At 42.9% G+C, this 15021-nt stretch overlaps 1 protein-coding gene across 5 annotated transcripts in view; it reads left to right on the plus strand.

Annotated features, from left to right (window-relative positions):
• The window catches only part of PBX3 (PBX homeobox 3), a 159218-nt gene that overhangs the window by 34321 nt on the left and 109876 nt on the right, over positions 1-15021 (plus strand). The window lies entirely within an intron of this gene.

Genomic DNA, 15021 nt, shown 5'->3' on the forward strand with positions numbered 1-15021 from the left:
CATTATGGCTGACTCCTGCATTCAGATTGAATGGTATGTGGCTGTGAAAAGCATTACATGGCAGCATTGTCTGCTTGGTGCGAAACTGGTGCAGTGCTAACATGGAGGGTCACTGCATCTTCCAGGTGCATCCATTGGGAGCTTGTCTATCTGAACCCTAGGGCATTACTGAAGGACAAGTACGTCCCCCCAAATCTGTATCCAAAACTTCAAGATTCCAGAGTCTTCCTGCATTTGGGAACAAATCCTGCAGCTTCTTCCGTAGTCACAAAGGGCTTTGGATGCCATGGAACCAGCTTGGTTCCTCTACAGGAGGATGGTAGGGTATCCAGCTGGGGGGTCATCATCTACACCACCAAGGAGAGAGAAGGAGGGTAGGGAGGGGAATGACTGGTGGAGCCAGTGGCTGCTTCCTCTCTGAGGTGCTTGGTCTGCAGATGCTAATAGAGTTCTGAGATGGCAGCTGACATTGTGGAGTAGCCTGAGTTGAAGGATTCTGTTCCTCACCAGCATCATCCCACTTGTCTCCCCTACACCAGTCCCACTTATTTAGTGCTTAGCTTGCTATGGTGGGTGGGAAGAGAAGAAGGATTTGCCAACAGTACATTGCATAGAGAAGTGGTCTCCAAACTTTTTTGATCACGCACCCTTATTGGTAAAAAATTTTTTGAGCACACATCCCCTGCCGTGCTGCAGGTCTGGCTCTACCATTTTTGCTGGGAGCTCAGACTCCCGCCCAAACTGCCAAAGCGGGTAGGGGGGGAACCCTGCCCAAACTGCTGAAGCAGCGCTGCTCTGGCAGCGCTCCTCCTGCCCCGCAGCCCGAAGGATCCTTTTGCGCACCCCCTGGGGTGCGCGCACCCCACTTTGGAGACCACTAGCATAGAGAGTGTGGAAACACTCTTGCAGTGCCTGCGCATTTATCTGAACCCTCAGGTATCCCCATGAATGTCATGTCCCAGTTATGTTTCATCAATCGAGGTTTCACAAGATAGAGTAGTGCAGTGTATTGTGCTTAGCCAATAGGATTTATGCACGTAAGTGATCTGTTTTGTTATGACTATGCCCATGTAGCCCCACATTAGTCTCAGCTGAGGTTGCCTGCGCACAATGAGAGAGGAATAGGTTTCAGTATTGTTTTATAGCTGATATTTGGTTGGGTTTTCACAGTGCTTTAGTACACACACTCTGTGATTCAGTTATCCATTACAGCGACAGAATATCGTCTCCAGGGAGACAACAGAAAGATATATTCAAGTTGCAACCACGTACTATGCTTAACGCTGGAGAATGATGAGTGCAACTATGACATTTTGGTACCAAATAAGGTGCCTTAAATACAAAAGGAGGAGACAAGGAAGAGTTCTTCATCCTCAGTCCCTGGTACTAGTCAATCACATACAGATCTAAGACCATGAGAATGCCAGAGGCTTCTCAATCCACTATGGGTCAGATTCTGCCCGTCTTGCTCTCATTCAAAGTGCCTTATCCCTCAGCGGGTCCAGTTCTCACTCACAGCTGTAACTTATATATGCAGGAGAAACCCATCCACATCAGAATGCTAGATTGTTTTGTATCAACATTAGAACTCTCTTTTAGAAGTATATAGAGCCAAATTCTGCCACCGTTTCTCATGCTGAATACTCCCAGAGTTCCTGCCTCATACAGAATTTATATCTGTGAGGGAGTCATGTGATAGAAGGAGTTGATGGGGCTGTCTGAATATGTGATTTACCCAACTGCTCTGAAACTCTAAGAATGGTGGGAAATTATACACAGTCAACTTCACCTATAGAGTGGGATTTTCAAAAATTGCAGGAAAATTTAGGAATGAAAATCTTATTGACTTTCTGTGGGATTTGTGCTCCTAAATCACTCAGCTTTTGAAAATCTCACTTATCAGCAGTTATAAAGCTTGATTTCAGGAAACCCAATCCACCTCAGATAGTGTGTGTGTGTGTGTGTTGTGTGAGAGAGAAAGATACACATATGTATGTAAATAAAGTAGGCATACATAAGTGGGCTTTGCTTATAGGGGTCCCTTTGAATGGTAGTTAGAGAGCAATAGAGTTACCTCTCTGCACAAGTGCATATCTCCCCATTCTAAGGCACACCTACCAGTGAGGAACTGAGACAGAGCATCTCTGCATTTGTATATGAGAATTACTCACCTTAGAATGGGCACAAGAAAGTCTGATTATTTTTTAGAGCTTGTAATATGTTGTTTGGGGGTAAAATGCTAAGGCACTGTATTAAAATTTTAATATAGTTCTATTGCTGCTGCAGTTGAAGCCTGATTAAGATTGTTACGGTGGTTACAGTACTATAGTTTTAGCTTTTAATTACTTTCTACATTACATAGTATCTAACAGTGGTAATAGAGTGCAGAACTGTCATAGGTTTCTTTGAAGTATAATATTGTATTGGGCTTAATTGTGCAACAACAATTTTCAATTATATTTGAAAGTGTTTAATAAAGTATGGCACTGAAAAGCAAATTGGAGTGGCATGTGTTAATTGGTGTCTGTGTCATTGACTCCATTGGGTTATAGTGATCACTTGGATTTGAGGCTCAAATAGCAGATTGTCCAGTTGGAGCCTTCAGACCAAACACTATGGTGTTTGTGCATGTGCAGTTGTGTCACTTACATATACAGGCCTTCACACTTACTGAAACACACAAACACAATAGTAACATTTAGAACTGTGTTTAAAAAGTGATTTAAAAACTAAACTAACCATGGATCTCTTCTTACTTCCCTGCTCTCTTCTCTTCCTTTTTCTCCCCTCGCTGCTTTTCTCTCTTGTCCCATTCTGCTTCTGCCTTTCTTCTTCCTGGTGGACTAACAGCAGCAGCAGCTGGAAGCGGGGCCAGTAGGAGCAGGTGTTTTGGGGCAGGCTGGGGAAGAGCTCATCTCCTGGAAAGTTACATTAGTGCACTTTAGAAACCAAAGGGACAGCATACCCAGTGAGACGAGGCCTTCGCAAGCTAACGGAAATATCCACTGCCTCATTCAGAGCACTTCAGGGCAAAAGGTCAGAATATGGCCCTCAACAATTCCTCTTTTTAGGTCAAAATGACTTTCTTACAAAGGTGGTGGTGGTGGTGAGCCTGATTTAAAAGTCAGGTAAATTGCTCTGATTTTGAACCTGACACTCCATTCATTAAGGAGCTAGAAGGGCAATTTAACAGATTCTCCCATGGAGAGTAAAAAGGTGAAGATTCACCTGCTAACATCCCATTCCCTTTGGTAAGATTTTTTTTGTATTGCACCTTGTAAAATTCCCTCTGATTTTCGTGGGAGGCTTACCTGGTAAAGGAGTTTTGAATGGGGCCCTAGGAAACTCTGTTAAAAGGAAAATCCCATTTCTAGTGCTTTTGAGCTTGCTTCTTGGTCTGGATAAGGGGACTGCAGGTTGATTGGGAGGTAAATAGCTGATGTAGTTTCAGGGCCCCCTCTTTTCAGCTGTACTTGCTCTTTGTTCAATCTGTTCATTCTTTGCTCTATCCAGTCTAGTTCCACTGGAGCTTATCAAATGACACTAACCGTTATTTCCTGTATAAGAATGCTTTTCTTATTGACACTATTTTTTGCCCCATGTCTGTGACTATGAATGCACTTCTTCTGGAATGTATACTTCAGCATATCCAGTTTGTTTCTCAAGGGTTGATTGTAAAATTACAGCTTTCTTTCCGCTAGCAGTGTGCTTTTGTACAGTATCAAATTGCATTACTTATTTTTTCTTGCAGTATAAACATGGAATAACAGTGACACAATAAAGATATCAGATTTCTGATTGAAAAATAATTGCAAACAGATTTTCACATGATAGTAGTACAATACAGGAATTCCTTTCCTGGCCAACTTGCCTCTCTCTCTGGTGCTAAGATCATACACAGTCAGCAGAGTCTATTATTTTTGTTGAAGTCCTGCACACATTTAGATAGTCTCTTTATGATGGCAGTGGTTACTTCCAGGTTTCCTACAATTGCTTGCCTATGTCCTGAAAGCCACCTAGCATGCAGGTCTTGTGCCCTTCATTTTCATTACGAATGAGGAGTAAAATGTGAAGGTTATTGCCTGGCAGTACAAATGCACTGGTTTGGTTTGGTTTGATTTTAGTTAGAAGTGGACACTCTGTTAGGAGTGTCAGGAGTCCCATAACAAAGCAAGGTAAATATCTGCAGAGACACCTTGTTGAAAAAGGAAATCTGGCTTCTCAAAGGTTTGAAGATGAATGTGGTGGTTTCAAATCAAGAAGTCCTTGAAAAGAATTATCTGCTTTTACTTACCTCTTTTTGTTTCATTTTTTAGTTCTGACAGGTTTGACTCTCTCATCAGTATCTCCTCATGCTCAGTTAACATCAGTGGGAAGGAGATGGGCCCAGTAGGGCCCTGTGCTAGGGAGAGATGAATGAAGGTGGGGCCAAGGGAAATTCTGAAATCAGAATGTTGCTAAGTTCAGGAACAGTTGACAAAAGCCCCAAATAAAGTTTAAAGAACAGGATAAATTTATGTTTAACTGTTTTTTGGTCTTTAATGGTAGGCCTGTAGCAATCCTCCACAATCAAGGAAACTCATATGCTTTTTTAGGTGGTGACTATGGGGGAAAATAATTAAAATCACAATCAAAAGCCAAAATGATTTAATGTGCCAATATTTCATGATGGAGAAACAAAAGCATTGTGCTCCTCGGTCGGGTGAATTTTTGAAGGTACCACTGGAAGTTATTTTGATTCCACAGTTACGTGGTGCAGCCTTAACAGGGTTTTGAAATTAGTGGTGAATTGACAAAAACTTCAGTTTTCTCTGCAGCTGCGGGGGCTCCTTGCATGCCTCCTTCTGCTCATACCCTAGTTTCTTACTGAAACTCCTACTTCTGATATTTATTTTCTATTCACATGGATCTTTTTGATAAACTCCCTTCTACAGGGTCATTTCTCACCCTCAGTTACTTTTATTCACACTAGGCTGTGTTTGCCTTTGAGTGACGCAGCTGCACCTCTGGAAGCCAGAGAAGGCTTCTAGTGCTCAGCCTGCTGCCCTAGAAACTGAATGGGAGGCCTGGTCTACACTACGGGTTTAAACCGATTTTAGCAGCGTTAAACCGATTTAACGCTGTACCCGTCCACACTACAAGGCCCTTTATATCGATATAAAGGGCTCTTTAAATCGGTTTCTGTACTCCTCCCCGAAGAGAGGAGTAGCGCTAAAATTGGTATTACCATATCAGATTAGGGTTAGTGGGGCCGCAAATCGATGGTATTGGCTCTGGGGGCTATCCCACAGTGCACCACTGTGACCGCTCTGACAGCAATCTGAACTCAGATGCTGTGGTCAGGTTAAACAGGAAAAGCCCACGAAATTTAGATTTTCATTTCCTGTTTGGCCAGTGTGGAGCTCTGATCAGCATGGGTGGCCAATGCAGTCCCAAATCCAAAAGAGCTCCAGCATGGACCGTACGAGAGATACTGGATCTGATCGCTGTATGGGGGACAAATCTGTTCTATCAAAGCTCCATTACAGAAGACAAATGCACAAAGCGTTTTGAAAAAAAAATCTCCAGGCTACACAGTTCTGCGTGACAAGCATATGGAAGCCAGAGACTCAAATGGACGCTCATGGAGGGAGGGGGTACGAGGCCAGCTATCCCACCAGTCCACAGCAGTCTCCTAAAAGTATTTGCATTCTTGGCTGAGCTCCCAATGCCTGTAGGTTCAACACATTGTCCGGCGTGTTCAGGGAATAGCTCCTCAATTTACTCCCTCCCCCACCACGTGAAGAAAAGGGAAAGAAATCGTTCCTTGACTTTTTTCAATGTCACCCTATGTCTATGAATGCTGCTGGTAGACGCGATGCTGCAACCGTGAAGAGCAGATCCGCGTCTTCTCCCTTTCCTGGTGGCAGACGGTACAATATAGACTGCTATCCGTCATCACCATCAGCCCATGAATGCTCCTGTCTGGCTCAGGAGGCTGGCGGAGCGCCTGGTAGAAATAGAGTGATCTCCTGTCGTCTCCAGTAGATGGTAAGGAACGGCTGGTAACGGCTTCATCCTAGCAACTGGGGCTGAGCTTCAATCAGCTCCCTCTCTCACAACAAACTCTTATTGCCAATTTACGCCGGCAGCAGACGGTACAGAACGACTGATAATCGTCTCTGCTATCATGCAAAAGCAAACGAATGCTGCTGTGTAGCGCTGGAGTATCGCCTCTGTCCGCGGCATCCAGTACACATACGGTGACAGTAAAAAAAAAAGGCTGAATGGGCTCCATGGTTGCCATGCTATGGTGTCTGCCAGGGCAATTCAGGGAAAAAGAGTGCGAAATGATTGTCTACCGTTGTTTTCCCGGAGGAAGGAATGAGTGACGACATTTACCCAGAACCACCCACGACAATGACTTTTGCCCCATCAGGCACTGGGATCTCAACCCAGAATTCCAAGGGGCGGGGGAGACTGCGGGAACTATGGGATAGCTGTGGAATAGCTACCCACAGTGCAACGCTCCGGAAATCGACGATAGCCTCGGACCATGGACGCACACCGCCGAATTAATGTGCTTAGTGTGGCCGCGTGCACTCGACTTTATACAATCTGTTTTATAAAACCAGTTTATGTAAAATCGGACTAATCCCGTAGTGTAGACGTACCCTTAGAGACATGGTGGATAATCAGCTGAACGTGAGATTCCAGTGCAATACAGTAACCACAAGGTTTAATTCGATCCTTGGATGTATAAACAGGAATTTGAAGTAGGAGGAGGGGCATTGGTGCAACTTTCCAGCATCCATAATTCAAGCAGGATGGTGATAAATTGGAGAGAGTTCAGAGAAGAGCCATGAGACTGATTAAAGGATTAGAAAACCTGCCTTCTAGTGAGAGACTTGAGCTTAACAAAGAGGGTTAAGGGGTGACTTGATCATAATGTATAAGTACCTCTTTGGGGAACAAAAATTTGATAATGGGCTCTTCAATCTAGCAGAAAAAGGGTATAACCAGATCTAATGGCTAGAAGTTGAAACTAGACAAATTCAGACTTGAAGTAAGGTGCAAATTGTTAACAATAAGGGTAACTAATTGTTGGAACAATTTACGAAAGATTAGGGTGAATTTGTCATCACATGCAATTTTAAGATCAAAACTGGATGTTTTTCTAAAAGGTGTATTCTAGTTCAAACAGGAGATAATTCAGGGAATTCCTATGGCCTGTGTGCTGCAGGATCTCATACTAGATTATAAAGCCAGAATGTGATATATGAAACTATCATTAAGTAAATAAATGGACGAGGTACTGCTAGAAAAAGTATGAATAGCCTTGAGTATTAGTGGGAATGAGCAAAATCAGCCCCAGGAGAAGGGAACTGTGTTTTGAATTTTCCTATTTGAAAAAAAAAAAAAAATTCTCTCACTCTTCGAGATCACATATCAGCTTCTTGAAGGACACGAATTGTTCTAACAGTTTGGATTGGCAGTCCCTGCTCTGCTGTAAAGTCAGTGGTATGCAGGATCTGGGATTCCAGAGCATCTGAGTATGTCTTGCAAAACACGTTTTAACTATGGCGTCTTGACAATACTTACAAAATCCTGTTTTTTTTTGTTTTTTTTTTTATATTGTCAGTGTTTTTCCCCTCCCCAAACCTGTAGCATCTGGCAGTAGAAAAGTACAGTAGGACTAGCTGGCACCATGGTGCAGAGCATCGAAGAATTCCATATTGTGACAACACATCAAAATAAATTGCTGTCAACAGACCAAAACACCAAGTGCTGTGATTCTATCTGACGTGTGAAGACTCAGACAGGCTGTCTTGACAAGTTGTGGTGGAGCACCTGCAATTGGCAGAAGACAGTGATATAAATCTGATTTGCCTGATATGCAGCACCTAGATATAGTTAATGTGGGTGACAATAACTCCGCATAAAATTTTCAAGACACAGATCTGATTTTTTGTGCTGTTTTTTTCCCCCTCTCTGATGCGAGTTCTGCTTCCATTCTCTGCTCAGGGCTTGCCTGGAAATAATTGTGAATGATAAACTGTATTTAAAAAATGTAGTAACAACTTAAGGTTTGAGTCAGCTTCTTTCTAGTATTAAAAAGGAAGCCTCCCTCTCACTGCTCAAGGCAAAAGATCTGCAGTGAAATTTTATTTTACACTAATAATAATAAAAAACAGAATGGAAGTTGTATTAATTTCCTAACTTCAGCCAAAATATTGAAAATAGTAGGTTAAAAGTCACGAGTTACAATAAATCTTCCCTGAACAGTATGCCATTTTAAGCTTCTAGATGAGGAAAAAATCATTGACTAGGTGGTTAATTTTTACCTTTCGTTACCAATAAATGGTGATTCTTTACAGCAGCAGTATATATTGCAGCTCATTTACAAATGTGTAAAATGTTTCTTGACTCTAGAGTTTAATTATTGGAACTTAACACTATCTGCCCTGTTTCAGCCCGTACTTACAAACGTGAATGTGTTATAATTCATCCTGACGCTGGCATGTACTAGAAAACAATAACGCATATACATTTGACTTTCTATCTATCATTTTTCCATATGCATATTTGAAGTCTTGAGATTTTAAACCTCTTTGTGTGCTGTTATGGAAAACGATTTTGGGTATCATGGCTTCTGTCAGAGCAAACAAGCAGAAGAAAATCGGTCTTCCTGTGGCTTTTTGCCTTCATGGCTAAAACAATCTGTTTCACATAGTTTAGAGTTTATTAGATGTACCCTGTGGCCAATTCCCAAAGTGGACTCCTGTGGCAAAATGTTGTTGTTCTGATTTGAATACCCCATGTGACAAATGGATTTTAGTGTACAGGGTGGGAACTGTCCTTGCATTACTACAGAAATCTGCTTAATTTCCCATAGTCTCAAACTGTGGCTCTCCTGTTTCTATTTCCTGTCCAGGTCATTAGATACCCTGTTCAAAGAGTGAAATAAAAAAAAAAAAGTCCATTCATTCCATTACTGTAGCTTGTATTAGTGGAAAATATGGGGTTATGACGTAACAGATCAAAAATCTTGCAAGATGTTCAGAAACTGCTAAACTGGAGAACTTTGGAAAACCTCACTGTCCACTCTGAAAAGCTTTAAGGGTAGAAAAGAGTTTTTGAAATTACCATTTGTTCTTGTCTGTATTGTTATTTTATCCCTTAAAGGCTGCTAATGAGAAATAGAGCCTCATTATGATTTTAAGGATGAGAGAGGAAGGCTTTTAATTAATGATATGTAAATGGTCTTGAATTGATTATGTTAGAATATCAAGAGAGATGGGTAGAAGCTGTGGTGTAATATATTTTAATTAAGAATTAATTAAAAATGATGGCAATTTCATAAAGCCTCACAGAAAATAGTGGAATTTACTTTCTGTCAGGAGTAAATTAGCCAGTGATTAAATAAAGGGCCTGCATTAATAGTGGAGTTATTTTTAAACTGAGCTATGAAGAATTGTTTAATTTCCCCTAAATAAGTGAAATAAGAATGTAATATTTGCAAATGGGCTTTGTAAATGATGGCAGAAAGCAAACTTAGTGTTGTTCCCCTGGTGCACTCTCCCTGTGTCATGGAGATCTTTGCAGAGTGACTTTGTTTGCGTGGCATACTGTCGAGGTGCAGTGGTTTTAAAGGAAATGGCTTCACGCAGTCCAGACATAATTAGTACAGGTGTATGGTTAGTGTGAGTGGTTGGCAGTGGGCGCACGAGAGAGCTCTCCCTTGCAGTAGCTGGAGCTGCCTGAGATGCTGTTCCTTCCAGCCCTGCGTTGCACACTGCCTGGATACCCCTGCAGTGTAGGAGAGATTCCTACTATATAAAACCAAGGGCTGGGGAAACCATATGAATTTGACATTCAAGGGAAAACCCATTCACAAGAGATTATTTTCTATGGTACCTTCCTTCTTTTTTTGTCCCTCTCTTTCTCCAGTGTGTGTTTCCAGTGCTTTGTTAGTACTGGTACCAATTCCTTTCTGGGGTGAGCAGGTGAACTTTACTGTAAATTCCCTGATAATGAGCCTTTTTGGTGTAGCACACCTGTTCAGAAACCCCTGTGTGTCTGTCTGGATGCTCATGGTACACCCATCACCATGGAATCAAAATACTAGTGAAGGGAGACGCTTTGTCATCGGCATTCAAAGCTGCTCAGGCAGAGCCCAATAGATTTCTAGTCTCGATTCCCTTATCTTCTCAGCCTTAACCGCACATGGCTCCAGCTATGCACTGGAAGACTTTGTTTCTCAAGTAATCTGGAAAGTTACTGGCTATCATTCTGATTCTGCAAACCTTAGTCCTGTGAGTAAGATGAGCCTGATCAGAACCTATGGGCTGGGGTCATCTCTCTGCCAATCTGTCTGCTGTTTCTATTTGTAAAATCATTCTCTAGCGCTTTGAAAAGATTTTGTTTGGGCAAACAGAATAAAATTGTTTCTATCAGATTCATTTTCAGGCTTAGCAATTCTCCAAGCCCACAAGTCAGACTGCTTGGGAGAGTATACAGATACAGACAAGCCAGCACCAGCTGTAGACAGGTGATGCCCTATTTAACAAAGAAAAGACCAGTAGCTGTGAAGTTTCCACATGCATTTACACACATCTGCTCTACTGTCAATCTCTTCTCTGCATGGCTACGGCCTCCCTCAGCCACCCCCACCTGCAGCGATGGGTGCCTTGCTGTGAAAACGAACCAGGCTCAGCTATGGAACCAGGCAGTTCAGCTTTGGGAAATAGGCATATCCACAACAGAAAGGGGGGGAAAAAGCTCAGCGCTTAGGTTTTTTTTGAGGTCTGTGGGTGGCTCTGGGCAAGCAGCAGCAGTTGCTGCATATTATGGGGGCTTCATGCACTTGTGTATGTTATTCAGTAAATGGGTTTCATGTACTTGTTTAGTCTGCTATTCAATAAAGAGCATTACCATAGCAACTGCTCCATCACATGGTATACACTCCTGCTGTCTCTGAGATAAAGAGCAAAATTTAAGCAGCATATTCTTAATGCCCATGTCCCAATATGCATGTTTTGATTTTTGTGATAAGCTGTCAGGTCTTCTCAGTGTCTCCCAAACCCTGTGCATCTAGTGTGATTTCGTTTTTCTTCATCTTTTTCATTTGTAGATGCTCACATGCAAATAATGAAATATTGGTTAGTTCAAGACACAGTATGTATGTTGTGTCAATGAGATGTAGGAGTTTTTTGTGTTAGGAACTTAGGAGTTTCCATATTCTTGGTGCATCTGGATCAGCATTGTTCTTCCAGCAATATCTGATGCTTCAGAGAAACCTGAAATTGCTCCTGTATCGTGCACTGATTTGAGAGGACAGTTCTCCTAGGAAGGATATGTTTGGTAGCTTCTCAGAGGTTAAATATCTCCCCACTGTGATGTGCCTTCTCTCACTGGCCTGTGAGATTGGGTGTTTGGTGGTTGATCTCGAATCTCTGTCTCCTACATGGCAGCACACCATGCTGCTGCTCTCCCATAGGGCCAGTTAAAAACAGCCTGCTTCTCCAATACATCCAAATGGGTAAAGCAGCAGCAGAACAGATTTTACTACGAGGCTGTGCCAAGCAATGCTTTGGTTAAGGGTCTGCTTGCTTCTCGGTTGTAAACCGCTTAATATCTGGATTTTAATGTGTTGCAAATAACTGAACATCATAGACTGCAGAGTGGGGAAAGTGTAGCTGTGGAGAAATAACATGTAAACGTCTGCGTGCTGCTTCCCTTTACAACAGGAGGCTTGACTGTGCCCATCTTGGCACCGGCTGGGGAATTGTTTTCTAAAATATTAGTAACTGAGAAAGTTCTTCACAACTCGCTGCCCAGCCGTGGAAGAAAGGCTGCCAAAGTATGTGAGACCATAAGAAATGTTGTTAAATTGAGTAAAAGCCCATTGGAGCATCAGGGTGCATTCCCTTTTAAATACTCTGTTCCCCACATGATGGTATCTAATTGTTTCGTAAATGATCTCGGTGTTTCTGCCTCACTAAATTTGCCTGCTAGGCCATTCCACATTCTCTGCATGAAAAAAGGGCTTCCCAACTTAGCCTCTAAATGTATTTCCTAGTTTCATTTATGCCTTGTCTTTTTGAGGCCTAAATTTCAACGAGTTTAATGATTTTCTTGGACATTTGGAACATTTTCTGCTCGTGCTCTTAACCTGTAGTTTAATCAGGAGTGAGAGCGGTACAGTGTTTGTTTGTGGTATTCCCTTAACACCAGCATAGGTCCATCTTGCTGTCCAGGCGTGCGTTCTCTGTAATGCTCCAGGTAGTTGGTAAAGGCTATAAAACACGATCATGGTTATATCAACTCAGACCAGTACTTTAGGTATCTTATAACACATTTCATTGGGAACATGATTTGTCCAGTGCTTCTATGTCTCCCAGTGATTAGCTCAGCGAACCCAGCCAGTGTACAAACACACAGATCTAAATGAAGCTTGGAGTGCAGTATTTTACACTGAAGGCTGTAGGTGTACATTGTTTGATGGGTTTGTGAAAGAATTCTGGGCCTGCTCAATAGCCATGGAAGTCAGTGGAAAGACTCCCACTAACTTCAATGGGCTTTGGATCAGGCCTCTTGTTCTCAGAAAATAATGTGCATCTGCTCCTCCGAGCATGTCTGTTCCTAGTCATGCTCCTCTTCTTTCAATGGCAATGACAGGTCCATGGCACAAAGCAGCAGCAGAGTACTCGGGTAGTAGGACTTTTCTCTCCAGTTTAGTAGTTTGTCATACGTGTAGGAACCTGCTGGGCTGTGGGGGCGCCCTGTCCTCTTTATCGTACTCCCCCATGTGGCAAATTACATACAGAATGTGGATGTCACGGTGGTGAACTGTCTACTCTTCTGAACAACAAAGGAGGGAAGAATTAGCATTCCTTTCAATTACCCAACCCTCTGAATTGCTTGCCCAGCATTCAGGTTTGCTATTAGGTGCCCAAGTTGCTTGGAGATCTGCCAAACAGACCTTGGGACCATCTTTTCAGCTGGAAAACAAACAGGAAAACCTGATCACAAATGCACCACAGTGCTTCCCCAAACATCGGCTGTACCTTAGGAGCGCACACTGCTGCTGGGGAGGGGAGGAGAGGAATAACACTGTGCAGACCAGCCCTTGGGTCCCTTTCCCTCGTAATGCAGTTGTAATGGGTGTTGGGTCTGTGGAAAGGGGAAGGAAGGTAGGCTATTATACCATTGGGCTCTGAATGATGTGTTACTTTAAAAGACACATCTAATAGTGCTGGAGACATTGGCTTGCTCTCCTGGACATGTGCTGTATTCTGAGGTTGGATCACTAGTGGCATTTGGTACAGTGACAACAGAGGCACCATTAGGATAAAAGCAATGTCCTCTCAGACTGGTTTAGTGCAAATTTGGGTCCAAATGGAGGTTGAGGGTGGAGTCTAATACCAATCTCAGGGATGGCAGCAATTCTCTCTCTTTTCAGGGCTGAGTCATTTTCACTTGGTTGCCATTCAGCGTGATATGAGTGGGAGAGCTGTGCAGGGCAGACACTGAAAAGTCCAATTAAAAAGCCCCAAATGCATAACAAGATAATGGGCTGACTTCTGGAGAAAGGAACATACAAGTGCACTCCAGCAAACCAGGAACTGGCAGCTGGTGGCCACCCAGATCCTGGCTGGCCCACATGAAAAACACGGAGGTGCCGTTCCACATCCCCTTCCCAGCAGGATACACAGAAAGGCATGACAAGTCATGGCTTGTGGAGCAGGGCCACGGGCCACATGTTTATGTGCATGTCTCCACTGCCCCTTACTACGGACCCAGATTATTCCTACTCAAAGTAGGAATGGAGTGCTCTGTGGAGCTGCTCACACCAGGATCCAGAGGCACATTACCATGGCTTTTGCAGCAGGCCCGTTCCCCTATTTGTGAGGTATTTATATCACTTCCCCAGCATACTGACCAGTGTACGGTATGTGTGTGAGGGGGTGTTACTGGCTGATTCTTGCCTCATAGACCGAGAGGTCCCTAGGCTCCCAGCCACAGTCCCAAAACACAGAGGCTTTATTGTAAAAATGTCCTTGGTCAATCAAAATGCCCCAAACACCTACACTGATTTGTAGCTAGGACGAGATCTGACAGAAGCTCAAGTCTTCCCGTTGCATAAGATGGAAAAAAAAAACAAAAAACCTGTCAACTGGTTTCTGTTACCTAGAGTGAAGTACATGCCACAAATGGCTAATAAAGATTTGTCATAACAGAGGCCCTATAAGCAGAAGGCAAGTAATAGTTTACGGCTCTTGTGCTATCTGGCACCATTCATTAGTGTAGTCTGTGCTAGTAATAAAATTTTACAGGTTGATAATTTAAATGCAAGGTTAGAAATAAACTTGATGATCCAACTGGAAAAGTAACAGAGACTGGTCAGTCTGTCTCCTCTGTTCCTCCCCGCCCCAATATATCAAGTAACATTAGACCAAACATACCAGCTTAGACTGTAGTTAAACAGTTTACTCATAGTAAGAGGTTATTGATCACTGGGGCTTCAAATCCAATACGGAGCTGGCAATACGAGGTGGGAGGGGGGAGTGTGCATTGTAATTGTGGGAAAGCCAAGTTGCTGCATAATTCTAACGAGCATTCCTCATTTCTGTTTGCTCTTTTAATAAAAGTGCCCTGAACCCTTTGATGTGATAGAGAAAATCAGTAACATAGGTCTCCCTCGTTGTTCAAGGATAAGCAGTAAGCCTGCTTCCTACACCTGTCTTGATCAGTGAGAGAATGCCTGGTATGGAAAACACATGGAGCGAGTGTAGCTGTGGGCTGATCCCTTGAGAGCCGGTTTGATTGGAGCTGGGAGTTCTGTACTGAAAGAGGAGGGAGACAGACAGGTTGTTTGAAAAAATTCCCTTTAGACCAAACGTTTATGTTGGAGTTGAGCTACAAAACACCTTCCATGTAAGAAGTGCAACTTTATCAGTTTTCCTTTGGAATATACATAGTTATTCCTTTGGTCATATCTTCCTGCAGCTCATTAGCATTAATGGTGCACCGAGTACT

This window comes from Chelonoidis abingdonii, chromosome 24 (assembly GCF_003597395.2).
Source record: "Chelonoidis abingdonii isolate Lonesome George chromosome 24, CheloAbing_2.0, whole genome shotgun sequence".
Taxonomy (NCBI): Eukaryota; Metazoa; Chordata; order Testudines; family Testudinidae; genus Chelonoidis; species Chelonoidis abingdonii.